Source organism: Corvus kubaryi, unplaced genomic scaffold (assembly GCF_017639235.1).
Source record: "Corvus kubaryi isolate FWS band 111438036 unplaced genomic scaffold, C.kubaryi_AGA036_p1.0 78, whole genome shotgun sequence".
In the NCBI taxonomy this organism is placed as follows: Eukaryota; Metazoa; Chordata; class Aves; order Passeriformes; family Corvidae; genus Corvus; species Corvus kubaryi.
The window spans coordinates 3,749,695-3,765,021 of NW_024582065.1; the positions used below are offsets into that span (position 1 = coordinate 3,749,695).

At 45.1% G+C, this 15,327-nt stretch overlaps 1 long non-coding RNA gene across 1 annotated transcript; it reads left to right on the forward strand.

Annotated features, from left to right (window-relative positions):
• Positions 1-1,804: 1,804 nt before the first annotated feature.
• Positions 1,805-13,824, forward strand: LOC121676342. The gene is made up of 3 exons (XR_006020433.1): positions 1,805-2,077; positions 2,930-3,029; positions 10,675-13,824. It is a non-coding gene; the product is annotated as an uncharacterized LOC121676342 (long non-coding RNA).
• The last annotated feature ends 1,503 nt before the right edge of the window (positions 13,825-15,327 follow it).

Sequence of the window (15,327 nt, forward strand, 5' to 3'; positions counted from 1 at the left end):
CATATTTGATGTGTTTGTAATGTGGGCAGACATATTATTTATGACCAGGGAAATTAAATATTATTTCACTTTTTTTTTTTTCCCTAATGCAATCTGTGTCATCTTCCAGTTCCCAATTTCTTTCCATTAAAGTTATTGTCTTTGCAGTTCCACGCGACCGTTTGCTGTTGGTTTTGCAACAGCGCTGCCAGAAGATGCAGAAAAACATAATGGGGAAAAGAAATGGCATAATTTGCAGGAGATACTTTTCTCTTCTCATTTAAATGAAGACAGTTTATTCCTGGGTGTCAAAAACATCAAGAGCAACAGAAATACGGAAATTGGTAATTTCTTGCACTAGGAATACTTCCAAAGCTTTGGAGATTCTGTCTGATTCTAGCAGCTACTAAAGATGTGTCCAAGCCAAACTTCCAGCATAAAATAACTTCAAACCTCAGAAGCTTGAAATCTGGGCCTAAATTTTTTAAGTCTTTGGCTCCAAATGCTTCTCTCGTCTGCTGCCAGAACGTCCTCAAAACTGGGGCAGGAATCACAATCCCTAACGTATTCCTTAATCATTTGGATGAAATACAGACAAAATGGAGCTGAACAAGGTGATCATGTGCTGTCTGACACAGCCTTTCATGTTTAGCTCTGCTTGTGCATTTTCCAGTCCTTCCATAACACATAACATGGGATGAGTGCATGGGGCAGGGCCCTTTGTGCTCCCAGAATCTGCTCCAGCCATAACAGACTCCTCAGAGGCTCCTGGGTGGGATTTTCCTGACTCAGAAGAGGTGGGATCTCCTTTCTGAACTCATCCCGTTTGGTTTTCTTTAACCAAAGAGAGATGAGCTCCTCTAGAGCTGATTCATCTCTTCCCTTTTCACTGGTCACTTCTTTTATTATGGGTGGAATTGCCTGTGGTCGGTGATGATTCCTCCATGGACTACAGCAAGCCTAGACAACTCCTTGAGTCTTGTCTATCAGCTTTAATTTGTACAGACTAAATGGGGGACAGATCCCATCCAGTCTTTCCGTCTGTCCCATTTCTTTTTTTTTTCCGTCTGTCCCATTTTCAGCCCCAACAGCTCCAGTACCAGTCTCCTGTAGGAATCAGAGGTGAAGGCCAGCAACCTCAAATGCCAGTGGAATAAAGAGCATCCTGACTCATCTTGCATGGAATATTCTTTCCCCAAAGCTTGTGTCTTTTCACACTTTTTCCCAGTTGCTCTTCATGGCGCCTGTGTATTTTGCAGAAGAATTCTTTCCCTGCTTCCTTTGTGGTGTCATGGTTTTGTTTCACAGTTCCTATTCCTTGTATCCAAGTCAAACCCAAAGACCCTTCCATCACCTTTCTTCTCCTTTTCCTTTTTTTCCTCCCTAAACATCTCAGCAAGGCTGCCTGTTAATCTCTTCTTTTGCAAAGATTAGAAACGTGGCTTTTCTATGACCTTTCTGAACAATCAGGAACTTGGAGTCCCCAAGACAGTCGCCATTATCTCATCTTTTGGTCTGTTAACAATGATTAAGCAGGACAAAGGATGTGCTCAGAGCTATGGAGTTTCAATCCGTCCTTAGGGAGTACCTGGAAATAAAAGCAAGCAGAGGGGGAAAGCTCCAGCAAAAAGAAAGGTTCGACCTTTAGAAAACATCCTTGGTTGGTGCTTTCTCACCTTTTCAAATATACATAAGAAAAGTTTGCAATAATAGGCCTGTAGGTGCAGACGCTACCTCTGGACTAAGTCCCCAGAGGGCTGCTCCCACAGCATGTGCCACTGGACCGAGCACTCAGGACTTGGGAAAACCAGGTCACAATCAGAAATGCAATTTTAAACTGTTATTTTTGCTTATGATCTATCGCACTGTCTGTCCATCCATCTGTGTGCTACAATCTTTACAAGTTTTTCCCCAGGTTTTGATTACCTCCATACAGCAGCTCCAAGCAAGGGATGACTGATACTTCCACCACTCCCAATCCATCTCACAACAGAGCTGGGGCTCTTCAAGGTGCAATTGCTTTACCAGCTCCAATTTCCAGCAGTTTCTCATCTGCAGCTCGCCTTTCCCAGGGATAAACGACACCAGGCAGGGCCAGGTGAGTGAGCAGCAGGTGAGTTACCAGGAGCAGGGAAGCTTTCCCATCCAGCCCAAGGATTCATAGTGCTGTGGTTTGGTTTTGTGGACTCAAAACTCTTGCAGTGCACGTACAAGAACCTTGTGTTTCTCACATGCTGCTGTCATCTCACAGACGGCAAACAACTGACCAAACAAACCAAGAATTGATTTGGAATATGCTGTTACCCTTCCTTGTCCACAGAACAGGGGAGGAAACTGAAAGGCAGACACATCTCTTGAGAAGACCATGGCCAGAGGTTGTCTAACCCAGATCAGATGGCAGAGGGATGTGTATAAAGTGAGCTGGTTCATTCATACTTAGGTATCTAATGGGATGTCCATGGAGACACAGAGGAAGGGAGATTTGGAATCACAGGGCACTTTGGAAGGGACTTCAAAGATCATCTCGTTCCACCTCCTGCCATGGGCAGGAACACCTTCCACTATCCCAGGTTGCTCCAACCTGACCTTGGACACTTCCAGGGATCCAGGGGCAGCCACAGCTTCTCTGGGCAGCCTGTGCCAGGGCCTCCCCACCCTCACAGAATGAAAGTTCCCAATATCCACAACTTGTCTATGTCTTCTCCAGGAACTCTTTTTCTGCCTCTTTAGAGAATCTCTGCCAAGTGGCTGCAAGGGAAGCAAAGGCAAGGAGCGGGGTCATTAACAGAAAGTTTAGAAGAGAGGAATAAAAGATGTTTTTAAAATGGGCTACAGTGTGAAGAATGGCCTTTGTGAACAATTCAGTCATTTATAATTATTTCATTGGCATTGTATGAATTATACATTCGCGACTATAATGGAGTAATCTCTCATCTCCTTTCCCCCTCAGCAGGCACTGAATGAATGCCCAGGTGAGCTGCACTTGGACCAGAACCATTCTCTAGGAGAGTCACTGTACACCTCTCACTGCTCTCCTGAATTTCTGTTCAGTAAGCACGTGTTGATCTTTTACCAATCTTTTCTGGATGTTAAAATTAATGTGTATTTAGAAAATAGGTTTCATCTTCTAATTTTTTTTCTTATTTTTCTTTTCCTATGGAAAAATAGAAGAGTGGAGGGGTACAGAAGCATGGAAAAAAAAGCTGGAGCCAAGCAATATGGTTTTGCAGTTTTATCCAAGAGCTAAGGGATAAGAGTGGACACAGCCTCTGTTACAGTAGCTCAGCTGATGAGTGGGAAAATGCTAAACTGACTTAACATTTTTTTGAGTGGTTTTGTACTTGCATAGTTGCCTGTAAAAATATTGGCTCACAGTCATGATGTAAATGGAATATGCCAGTCCAAAACTGGTGTTTCACTTCAGAGAGCTCTGACTTTTCCCCAGAAGGAGAAGGGTCGACTCAAACACACTAAGAGGGTTAATAAAAGTATTCATGCTGCAAGAGATTGGAGGAGCTGTGAACTCTGGTTTAAGAGGCAGGTAGTGAGGTGTTTACTTAGCAGACTATCAGAGTACATCAGAAACTAACAGTAGCCATAAACCTCAATGGATTAACTTCCATCCATTTTGATTTCCAGCTGTATTACACCTTGGCTGTGTCACTGCCAAAATAAGAGGTCCTAAATAGAATAGCAATTATCTCAATATCATGGATTCAGTGGGCACTTTTTTCAATTTTCTCTGTTACGTGTCAATTCCTGCACATCTTCCCTGCTCCCAGATTTCTCTCCCTCTTCCATGGAAGGGTATTTCTTCCTCCCAGTTGACCTGTTAGGGAGATGGAGCCCTGGAGCACTCCAGATTTTGGGAACAGAGGTCTCTGATGCAGGGTATGTAAGAAAGAACATCCTGTCTTAAAAAGAAAACTCCACAATGTACCATTAGGAATTACTAGAATTGTAATTTCTAGGTAGAATTGTATTTTCCCCTGAGAATGTCACTGAGCCTGACTCTCAGTCATGCCAGCCTCTTTCTTGGAGCAAGAAAAAGACGGATAGAGAAGGAAAACAGAGCAGGAGCCTTAATCCAGTTTTGTGATCCTTGAACCCCAGGGCTTTAAAGATGCCTGACATCTGCATTTGAAGAGGTCATTCCACTCAACCTTTGTTTCTTAAGTACATCGCATTTACACAGCGCTCCTGAGCACCTCCACACAGAAGCTGATAAAAGACTGGCAGCAACACAGAGATTATTTTGTTTGAATTTGAGGTTTTCCAATAAATACACCTAGACCCTGTCCTTTCAAAAGTCAAAGGGTTAAAACTTTCCATCAAGGCAAGGTATTCCCCAAGCAATCTGCATCGAGGGCTCTCTGAAGCACAAGAACACTGTTGACCCAGACATCACTAAGTTCTTTGCTTCTGAAAAGTTCTGGCTGCTGATAAACCTTTGTCCTTTTTCTTTGATTAGCTTTACTCTGGCTGTAAATCCTATTTTGTTTTGTGCTGGGGTCTAGCCAAGGAAGTATTTCTATTAACCTGGAGCAGCTGGAGAGTAGCTGGCTCTTACTGTCAGGGGATTGCAGCCTGAGTATCCTGTAACACTAATGTTTTTCACTGTTGAAGCCCCAGTCTAAAAAGAAGGAGATCCATGCTCCCTCTGCGGTTATTTTGCTACCCTGGAAGCTGGCAGAATCGTGTGGGCAGGATGTCATTAGCTTAAAGATGGCAGCCATTAGGATTCCATCTAAAATCTGCTCCCCTCACAGACTCCATGTCTGCCGTCTTTGCTGAGAGCTTTAATTTATCCATTCATAGAGTGGGAACATACTCCTGCTACTTTCATTACCCAATTGGCTTTAATTAAAAAAATCTGTAACACCTTCTGTCTTGGAGGGCTTTGAGTTTGGTATCCTGATGCCAGGAGCCATTGGAAGAGAAGGGGAAATGAAGAAGTGGAAGAAGAGAAGGGGATGGCAGTCAGCTGTGAGAGCAGCAAGTCCCATGCCGGGAGCAGGGATGGGCTGCACCAGTGTGCAACACCCTCATTGACATTCCTGTGGAGCCATCTGTGAGTCCCTGGATCTTCCCCATCTCTTCAGCCTAAAGGAGGAAAGAGAGCCTACTTTTACTCCCTGGTGCTTTCTGCTCAGTTACAGCATTTATTCTAAGCCTTCCTGCCCCGAGGCTGTGGAGCCTTGCTAAGTTCACTACCCTCATTACCGGAGCATCACAGAAAAAAAAAAAAAAATATCTCTCTGCCTGTGTCTTTTGCCCAGGGTCTGTGACATCCCTCCATCTCACAGGTATAAAATGAGCACCAAGTAGGCACAGGAAACGTTAAAACCCCTTGTCCCCAAAGGCAAACCCTGTAGTGACTAATCCCTGGGAGAATCTGGGATTTTAAAATTGGTGTATTTTCTCCTTTTTCTTATCTCTACTCCCTCTGAGCCTTTTGCCATGTATTTACTGTCCCTTTTCCCCTTTCCCTCTGTCACCTCCCCACTCTGCATAGCCACTGCCCTCAGCCAGCAGCACTTTATCTGCTTCCAATGTAGCGTGTCCTAGAAAGAGTTATAGCATTGCCTTTCTCTCGACAGCCAGTCATCTCTCAGTAACATACAATAAGCTGTACTTGGGCCAAAGGAAATGGGTTTAGCCTGGCGGGTAATTAATTTTTTCAGGGTTCAGTTTCCCACACTGAAATTGGTCTCCGTCTGATCAATTAGAAGAACATTTCGCAAACGAAACTGATTATGAATCATGGGTTTCAGCTCAGCTGTGGAAAACCTGATACATGGCTATTGGAGCAAAAAGTAGAGGGAACCTTCAGCCCATTTATCCCAGCTAGTGCTCAGGAGTGAAAGCAACACACATACACACGCCCCACTCACTCCTTCAAGGAGGAGAAGATGATGGGACTCCACCAGTTCACAGCATAGTTCTGAAAACGGTCCTCAAATCTCCTGAGAGTTGTCTCCCTGGACATGGGTATTTATCCACTGGCTGAACACTGTCCTGGGACCACCCCTCTGAGCACTGGCATAGCTTAACTCTGGTAGATTCTGTTTCTTTTGGCTTCCAGACACCCAAATAAAAAATGGAAAAGCTTTTGGATGAGGAACATCCCAAGGCATCTTTAATTCAGATGTAATGGCTCTGAACAAGGAAAGGAATGATCTCAGACATATGAGGTCTCTGTATCACAGCAAGCCTCTCCTTCCCATTTTCCTCTGCTGATAATAGTCACAGAAATGATGGCAGTTGAAATTTAACTTTTAAGAGAGTGACATTTCCATTTCAGCCCTGAGCAAGCCTGCAGGATCCAGCTCCCAGTGGGAGCAGTTACCCACTGTCCCACGTCAAAAAGGAGAACACTCTCCATCCTCTCTGTCCTTCTGTCTGCCCCATGTGCCCCCCAGCACTGAGCAGAACCATTAGTTCAGTTTTTCCCGTGTCTTTAAACCATGCCCAACACTTTAAAGGAAATAAATAATGTCAAGTGTTCAAATGAAATTTTGCTGAGAACCCTCTTTTTCTCCTGAAAAAGTCATGACACTAAACTTTCCAGTCATCTCAACCCTTGAATAGTTTTTCATTTGTGTCAGATTAACCAAGTTAAAATTCCCTCTCACGAACTCGGCATTTAGAGGTATTATGCCAGAAGTAGCTTAATAACTTTCACTTCAAAAATAGAGAAAAGAAAAAAAGAGGGGGAAGAAAGGCATTTCTTGGCACCATGCAGAGTAAACAAAGAAATGCAATTTCACAAAGCAGGACCTGCTAAAGGGGACATGCTGCAGACAGAAGGGGGGACTGAGGCTGGACTTTGCAGTGAAACAAGGCTGCATATGAAAAATTCATCATCTAATATCCCAGGCAGCAATCCTGTCTGTTTTTATACACCAAACTGGGTCAAGCCCAGTTAGTGCCTGGGCAGAACACTCTCTAGAAAAACTACATTAGTAAAAACAGGTGCCACAGAAAGTGGTTCTCAGAGGGCAAGTGTGTACACAATTCCTATAGTTTATAGATAGATAGATAGATAGATAGATAGATGTGATGAAAATGTTACTATTTTATACAGTTTCTTTTTTGTCTGTCTCCCTGACATAGACCTCTCATAGATGGAGAAATGCATTTGCAGAAATAGTCTTAATTTGGAGTTGGAATATGTAATGCATTTGCTATCTCATAGACTGACTTTACTCACGCTGGAGAAGTGGATTTGGAAGAGAGAAAAGGGAGGCTTGTGATGCTTAAAAGCTTCTGCAGGAGGAAACTCTACGCACCTGAGGTCACACCCGGGACAGCTTTGCCACCAGCATGGTTTATTCCTAATGAAGGAAGTCTGGTTGTGCCAAGGAAATTGAGGTGTTGATTGTGGCTTTTAGTATAAAATATAATATTTCTGTACACCCTCAAACTGTGGAGCAAGACCTGGAACATAAAGGAAGACAAACCCAACTATTATCCTGATAGACTCAAGTGCAAAGAAAAGAAGGGCTGTTGCTCCTGTGGTAACCCCTGTTAAGGAATGTTTAAAGATGGAATTTCTGCACTGAACAGTCTCAGCTAAAATAGTATCCTAGCTCCAGGCTTTTCGGGATGTTGCTTTTAAGATGCAATGGAAAACTGATGCCCTGACCTCTTGTGGTCACTAAACACACAGAGCCAGATTTCCCAAGCATATGATTGTTTTCAACACAGTCTCCTTCCGAAATTTTTATTTGCTTTACTGAATACTGTTCTCTCCAGTGCTCCCTTCACAATTTCACCAGGGCAGGGACTTACTCAGCATTCCCAATTCTTTTGTGGAAGGCACAGAGTGATGTGGTTGGAGGTGTCCAGCCCCAACGAATCCCAGAACCCACTGCAATGGGCCACAAACAATGAAATAATATTGGAATGTGATCTGCTGTCCTGCATAGCTGCTTCCAAGCATTCCTCGGGAGCAGCGCTGCCTTTTGGGGCACGTAAAATGATCCTCGAATGCAATCTGACAATCAAAGTTCAGAAGTAACAAGATAGTTCAGAATAAGAAGATGCAGGCTGACTGTAAGAATGTATTTTTGTCACCGTCTTGAAATGTTTCAGGATGTTTTCAGCAGAGAAACCATTCTTGAAGAGCTGACAAAAGGAGTAGGGTGAAGGATCTTTTGCATGGGTGTCGGCAGTCTAAATTAAGCGAGATTTGCGTTTCCAATATATCTTATGGTTACTGTCTGTGTCTAGTGAGTTTTGCTGTAAAGAAATGATGGGTTTTGAGCCAACCATCTGGCGTGACCACATGGGAAACCAGACTTTGATTCACACCTCTGCAGGCAAGAGTCAGATGCTGGGAACATTGAGGACCTGACTGCAGGGCTTGAAAAACATCATTCTTTTCACTCCATCTTTGCCCAGAGATGATGGGGACCTACAGATACAAAAGCAGCCCAGCGAGATGACCATTGAAATTTCAGAAGAGGCTGAAAGCTTTGAGGGTGAATAGCTTATGTTGCTAGGGGAGAATTAAAAACAGTCAGAGAGAAAATACAATAAATATAATACAAATCAGTTGTTAATGTGTTTGATCTACTGCCTTTTGGGTTGGCTTCTGGGTCTTTTGTGAAGGAGAAATCCCCAGTGTGAGATGCAGTTTTGTTCATTCCATAAAGCTGCAGGAATAACTTCCTTGTATGAAGACACAAGCAGAGGGAAGCAGGATGCTTCCCAGTGGGTGATTAATTAGCAGTGTTTTTTCTTGTAAAACCAAAAGCTTGGTATGTACTATGACCATGATAAAGTGGGCACAGCCTGAGCTTCCTTCTTCCTCCTCTCATAAAGCCTCCTCTCTCATGGCCATCATCAGAATCTGTGATTCCTCTCTCGTACGCCCCATGACCTCGGATTCAGAGAGAGGATGGGATAATTCCCAAGGTATTTGAGTAAGATGCTTGTCTGGATGAGACTGCTGAAGGACCCAGCTAATGCTGCTTGGGTTAAGAGGATGTTGATAACTGAAAATCCAGTCCAGCAGTTTATAGGCTTCAAATCGGGCAAATGTGAGACAGAGTGAGTGAGGCTGCCACTCTGGGTCCAGCCAGTGAATACGCTTCCTGCTGTGTGCCCAAACCCAAAGCCAATGGCATTCCCCTTCTGGAAGGCTGGCTCAGGGAGAGAGTGATAGTGCTGGAGCTCTGTGGTCATAAAGGTCCATGCTGCTACTGGGAGGCCACCCCAGGATGAGGTGCAAACGCTGTAAAATGAGGGAGGAAGAGACCATTTCCTACCATAATGCATTATGCACAAACAGTAAACAGATGCCCTCAGAATGTTTTTGTCTGAGATGGGGAATAAAGCAAAAATAGTCAGCAAGACAGAAGCAGAAGCCTGTCTCTCCTTTAACAATCTGCACTCAACCATGTTCAAAATAGCCACTTGGCAACAATTATCTCAGAGGGAAATTGGTGTGGAGTGCAGAAAATAAGGGCAGAGCTGTAACAAAGGCAGCAGAGTTGAGACAGGATGTTGTTTTTGTTCAGTTCTCCTCCTGAAGCCAGTCCAGGTTGGTTTTGCCTCAAGCTGGACATACTTTGGGAGCTGCTTTAAGACCCGAATGTTTTTTAATTGGCAGAGTGGCGAGGCAGGGGCTTGGTGGCGGCGCACAGAGGCTGTCAGAGCAGGGCTTTAACCAGCATTTCCTTCCCTGCTACAGTCTGGACTCGGGCTGTGTTCCTAGGGAATTCCTCTCCAGGAGGCAAAGTCTGCTCTATGGCCTAATGGGTTACTGAGGAAAATTCCAAACCTTTTTTATCCTTCTTTGAACAAGGAAAGGAAAACAATTGAAAGGAAAACAAAATGCCCAGAGGGACAAGGAGTTTTCCTACAAATTCTGTTTCCACGAGATATTTCAAGATATCCTTGGCATACTTGACTTCTAATATCAAAGGACTATTTAAGTTAGAAGGTGGAACAAGGTGTATGGACTGTTTGGTACTGATTAGAAATTCTGAAGAAGCAACTGAGGTAGAGACTAACTCATGGTATGATTTTATTTACTGCTGATTCTGTGGTGAAGGTGACAGAGAGTAGAGAGAGGAAACACAAAAGAAGCCCTTTTGTTTGCCACAACATTGCTGTGGCATCCTCATCATCTTGTGACATGATGCAGGAACAAACAAGATGAGGCTGGGATTATAGTCCATTAATGCCCCTCACATTCCTGGTGAATCCCCACCAGCTTCGTAGGCACTCACACAGTCAGGACTGATGCCTGAGCAGGTCATTGGGGTGACATTTCAAGCAAGAATAGAATAATTTTGAGAATGGTTTATCTCCTTTCCAGCCTGCGGTCAGGTAACATCCCTGTGGCAACCATTTCAGTTGTCTATGTGGAAAAGCAATGTGCAGAAAGTAATTTAATGTAATGGATTGTTTAGCTTTCTTTTAATTAAATGTAGCAGCTGGAAACGAGGAGAAGACAGCTCTGTATCACCAAGCAGGTCTCTAATTGCAGGCATCCTCCACAGACCCTACTTAGTGAGCTGCACTTTCAGCCCAAGTCGAAAACCCAATACTATTGAATACGCCAAAACCTTATGATTTTTTCTACCTTTCATGAAATATTTCAATGGCTTGATTTGTTTCCTTTTGCTGTTTCTCTCTCTTCCCAAAACTCAAACTGCTGATGATAAATATGTGTCAAAGCAGCTCAACCAGCTCCAGAAAACATCTCCCAGAGGAGCCCAGCAGCCACACAAGGGAGCATAGTGCTGAAGTTCCTTGGGAAGCTGTCCTTTTCAAATGACTGACTGAAGAGCTCCAACTGTTTATTCCCACCAAATGATTCTGGCTTTTTGAAGATGACTGAACACATTGCTGGGCCTTTCAGCTGAGCTCCTTTCAAGTGAGAACAAAAGGCTGCTTGTCAAGTGTATCAATACAATTGTGACTCCCATGGTCATTGCCGGTGTGATGTTGTCAGGCACATTCCTGGGAGCAATAGTGACTTCAAAGCAAGACCATTTAAATGGCATTGTTTGCTCCATAATTTTGAAATGGATGGCTTTGGGAAGTACATCAGCTGGAAGAACAGTGCAAAAAGGTCAACATTCCCCTGGTTTACAAGGGCAGGGTAACCAGGGTGTTAAAAGTGCTTATTTTCCCTATGGCATTTCCAGGGAGAAGCCCAGAGTGACAGCTCAGATGGAAATACCCACATGGCAGATGACTAAAGGCAGGTGACATAAATCCACCCCGTGCCTTGCTCTACTCATTTCCTTTTTATCAGTCACACTCCCTTCTTCCCTCCTCATTTCAGAAGGGTTTTGTGTGTAAACAGAGGTGGGATAACTTTTGTGAGGTTTCCCTCAAAAAGCTTGGTACAAGGAGGTCAGTGTAGGAAAGATGTGTTCTCCTGGCTTGCCCCTCACCCTGCCTGATTGCCCAGTGCCTGAGGCCATGGGCAAGAAGCCCAGCAGGTCACATTAGAGCCCACCTGAGTCTAGGTCAGTCTCTGTTCCTGGAGAACAGCTTGCACTCCTCCTCCTGCTTGGATCCCCACGATTCTCCTGCTGGCCGTGCACAGGGTTAAAGACAGGTTTGGAAGCAACATCTGTACTCGATGGGAAGCTGGGCCAAGACTGAGAGTTTGCCAAGCAGCCCTTTGTCTGTGGTGCGTAAATCTACACCTCTTGCAAAGGGAGAAGAGCAAGGAAGGAAAGGCAGTGCCAACTTGCAGATTTGTAAAAGAGGCTTTTAAGCTCTCTAGGGGGGTAATGTGCAACTGCTAAATATACTTCAGGAGAAATACAGCCAGATCATTTCTTTCCTCAGCCTCAATACAACTCTTTATGTTTTTCCTCTTGAGAGGGGACAGCAATGCAGCATCGGCAGGGAAAAGGCTGGAAGGAGCAGTGGGTTTGGTCTATTTGCTGTTAACTCCACCATGTGCCTCATCAAGGGTTTTTCCAGTTCTCCTGTCTCGATCCGTAGGGAAAAAGAATTGAGAGAGAAAGATGTGGAAAAGGAAAAATGAAGGGTTTCTGTGCATGCAGGGGAAGATATTTTGACAAAATGGGTGATGGTGACTAAGAAAAGGGGAGAAGAGGCAAGTGTTAAATGAGTTTGTGTTCCTGGCTGCTGAGTAGCCCCAGGAGGTTCCCAGCAAGGCTGCCGCTTTTTTATTGGAGTTTTGTGCCGGAGTTATAAACCCTTTAAATGAGCCTAGATCATTAGGGAAGCTTGGCTGATCACTGATGAAAAAATATAACAATTAAAACAAAGGGCTGGAAAAGGGAAGCAGAGGGAGAAGGAGCTGGGGGTGAGCAGTTTTAATACTTAATAACAAATACTAATAATGGTGCTGAGTTGGGGACTAATTAAAAGTTTCTAAAAAGAGAGAGGAAGAGAGTGGGATTAATCTGGAGTGTTTTGTCTGGCAGCTTCTGTGAGTGCCCAAAAAGCTACCCTGGCAAGGAGGACAGGACAGAACACTGGGAACCAAGCAAAGCTCTGGAGAGAGATGAATCTGAGCCATGGTGGAGCCCAGCTCCACCTGCTCTTCTGAGCTCTGTGTTTTGGGGTCTGCCCCATATTTCAGGATGGTCATTCTCCCACATGGAGCAAAGGGACTGGGGAAGAGGAGCAAAGGAGGGAGTTTGAAGGGTGGAGAGAGCAAAATTCTTTTGTGAAAAAGGGATTGCTTTGGGCAAAGAGACCTGGGTGGCAGCAGCATAGATCTGAGAATTGTGCATGTAGTGACACCCATAACCATGGTAGGAGCCAAGGAAACAGGACCCAGGAAGGACCACAGGTGGCACCAACTCAGGGAGCCACTGCCATATCGTTTTCCAGGGGCTGGAAGAGCATTCAGAGGAAGAATTGCTGAACACTTTGCCTCTTCTCTGCTGCTCTCAGCTGCTGTCAGGACACGATGGCAGATGAGATGGGTTTCCTTGGCTGCTCCTCTACCATTCCTTCTATCTGTGCTCTGTCTGAGTGCACCTTTCCCCCCACAGAGATAAATGCTCTCAAAAGCAGCAGTCTCACAGGTCTGCCTCCAGCTGTGCCTCCAGCTGTGCCTCCAGCTGTGTCCTGAGGTCTGGGGGTGGTAAAGGCTGAAATAACCAAAGCACCAACTATTGTCTTTCCCTCACCAGTTCAGCAGCTGCCTGAGGGACAGTTCAGCCTGGAGAAATATCTTTTGTGGGTAATTTCAGCTAAACTCTTGTAGGCACCACCACTGCCATCTCCAATGCTTCATCCTTGTGGATAAAGGACCTGGCTGTGGGGAATGCCAGCTTCAGACACCAAGTTCCTGCCAGCATGAGCTCCTTTTACTTTCTCATATGTGCAGGAGACTCTAAGTTTTAATTATTATTGCTTTTTGCTGCTCTTTGTCTTAATTAAGTCTGACTTGCTGACTATTTCAAGGGAGATGATGTCTGGGTAACGCCTTCCTGCCTTGAATTTTGGATTTTGGAAAGAGAGATATGGATCTGCTGGGCAGCAGAAATGCAATGTCATAGGGACTGGAGGTGCAGTGGGACTAGGCAAAAGCTCAACTAAAATGGGACAATCCACCTGGAATGAGCGCAGAGCAAGAAAGCCATGGGGGTGTGTGCCTGGCAGGTAGAAGAGATTTCCCAGAAAATTCCTCTGTATTAGTCTATCTGGCATCTGACTTAGAATCATAGAATCATTAAGGTTGGAAAAGACCTGTAAGATCATTGAGTCCAACTGTTAACATCACCATATCCCAAAGCACCACATCCACATGCCTTTTAAACTCTTCCAGGGATGGTGATCCCATCACCTCCCTGGACAGCCAATTCCTGACAATCCCTTCAGTGAAGAAATGCTTCCTGATGCCCACCCTGAGCCTCCCCTGGCCCAGCCTGAGGCCGTTCCCTCTCCTCCTGTCCCTGTTCCCTGTGAGCAGAGCCCGACCCCCCCGGCTGCCCCCTCCTGTCAGGGACTTGTGCAGAGCCACAAGGTCCCCCCTGAGCCTCCTTTGCTCCAGGATGAGCCCCTTTCCCAGCTCCCTCAGCCTCTCCTGGGGCTCCAGCCCCTTCCCAGCTCTGTTGCCCATCTCTGGATATGCTTTTCCCCCCTTTTTTCTGTAAAGCAGCACCAGGTAAATTCAGACCCACAATACAAACACCAGCAGCACTCTCTGATTCCTCAGCCACCCAAAGCCCCCCAGCAGCCACAGACAGCTTCCCCATGGCCCTGCTGGGCATCATTTTATCCCCACAAAAGAAGAGCTGAGGTGTTTGTGGTGGGCTGTGTGTGATTTGGTTTGAGAACTCTATCCTGGCTCCTGCCACAGCCCTGGAGCATCCAGCAGGAGCTTTGCTATTCTGCACCAGGGCTCTCCCTGTCTGTCTGTAAATACTTCCATTCCAGCAGCCTCTTTCCAGCGTGACAGATTTGCTATGAGGAACCTGGCAGCAAAGGTTCTTCCTCCTCTCTCTCTCCCTCTCTGACAAATGTATAAAATGTATTAGCTTTTCATGTTCTCATTTATGATATAATAAACTCCTCTGTGCCCTGGCCTTGTTCGGGGATTGGAAGTGAAGTGTTCCACTTGCCTGCATTGGTGAAATTCTACCAGACCATTGTGGGTGTTAGAGGGATGGGGCAAGGGCTGGGATTGCAAGGAGGAAAGGGAAAAATGGGATGTAGAGTATGTGAGGCCACAGGGGCAGAAAGGGGAAAGGGGAAGTAGAGATAATGTCTGTAATTTTTTTTCTCATTTCACTGGCCATGATGTGTTTCCCTGTGGGATTTACATGGCTCTGCTCCTGGTGCTTGAGGTGCTTCTCTAAGTGACAGAGCCATGTCCATCTTTGGACCTTTGAGGGAAAAACGACATAAATGCATAAATAATATACTGCAAGAAGGGAATGAGTCTGGTTGGCCTCACTGAGGATGAAAGGATGGGAATGCAGGAGTAGGATGTGGGAAGCAAGAAGAATTAAGATGCAGTGAAGGATTGACTTGACAAGACCACTTTGAAAAAGAAAGGGAAAGAGGCCCAGTGTCCATCCAGTGTAGGTGTCTGGGCACACACTTGCAGCACCTTGGATAGCTGCACCGCAGAAACCAGAGTTCCAAGTCAGATCTGCTCGTTCTGTCACCACAAATCTGCTTTACTTCCCAAGCTTTTCCTCTCCTTTGTTTGCAAGTCAATCTGGAGGGACCTTCTGACAAGGTACCTTTATCCATCAGACTGCCAAGAACTTACAAACCTCTCATTTGTCCACTTAATGAAATGGGCACTGCTGGCTTGGCTGTTTTGGTTTTCTTTGCTCTGAATAAATGATTACCCCCCATGTGTAATTTTTTTCTCAAGTAAAC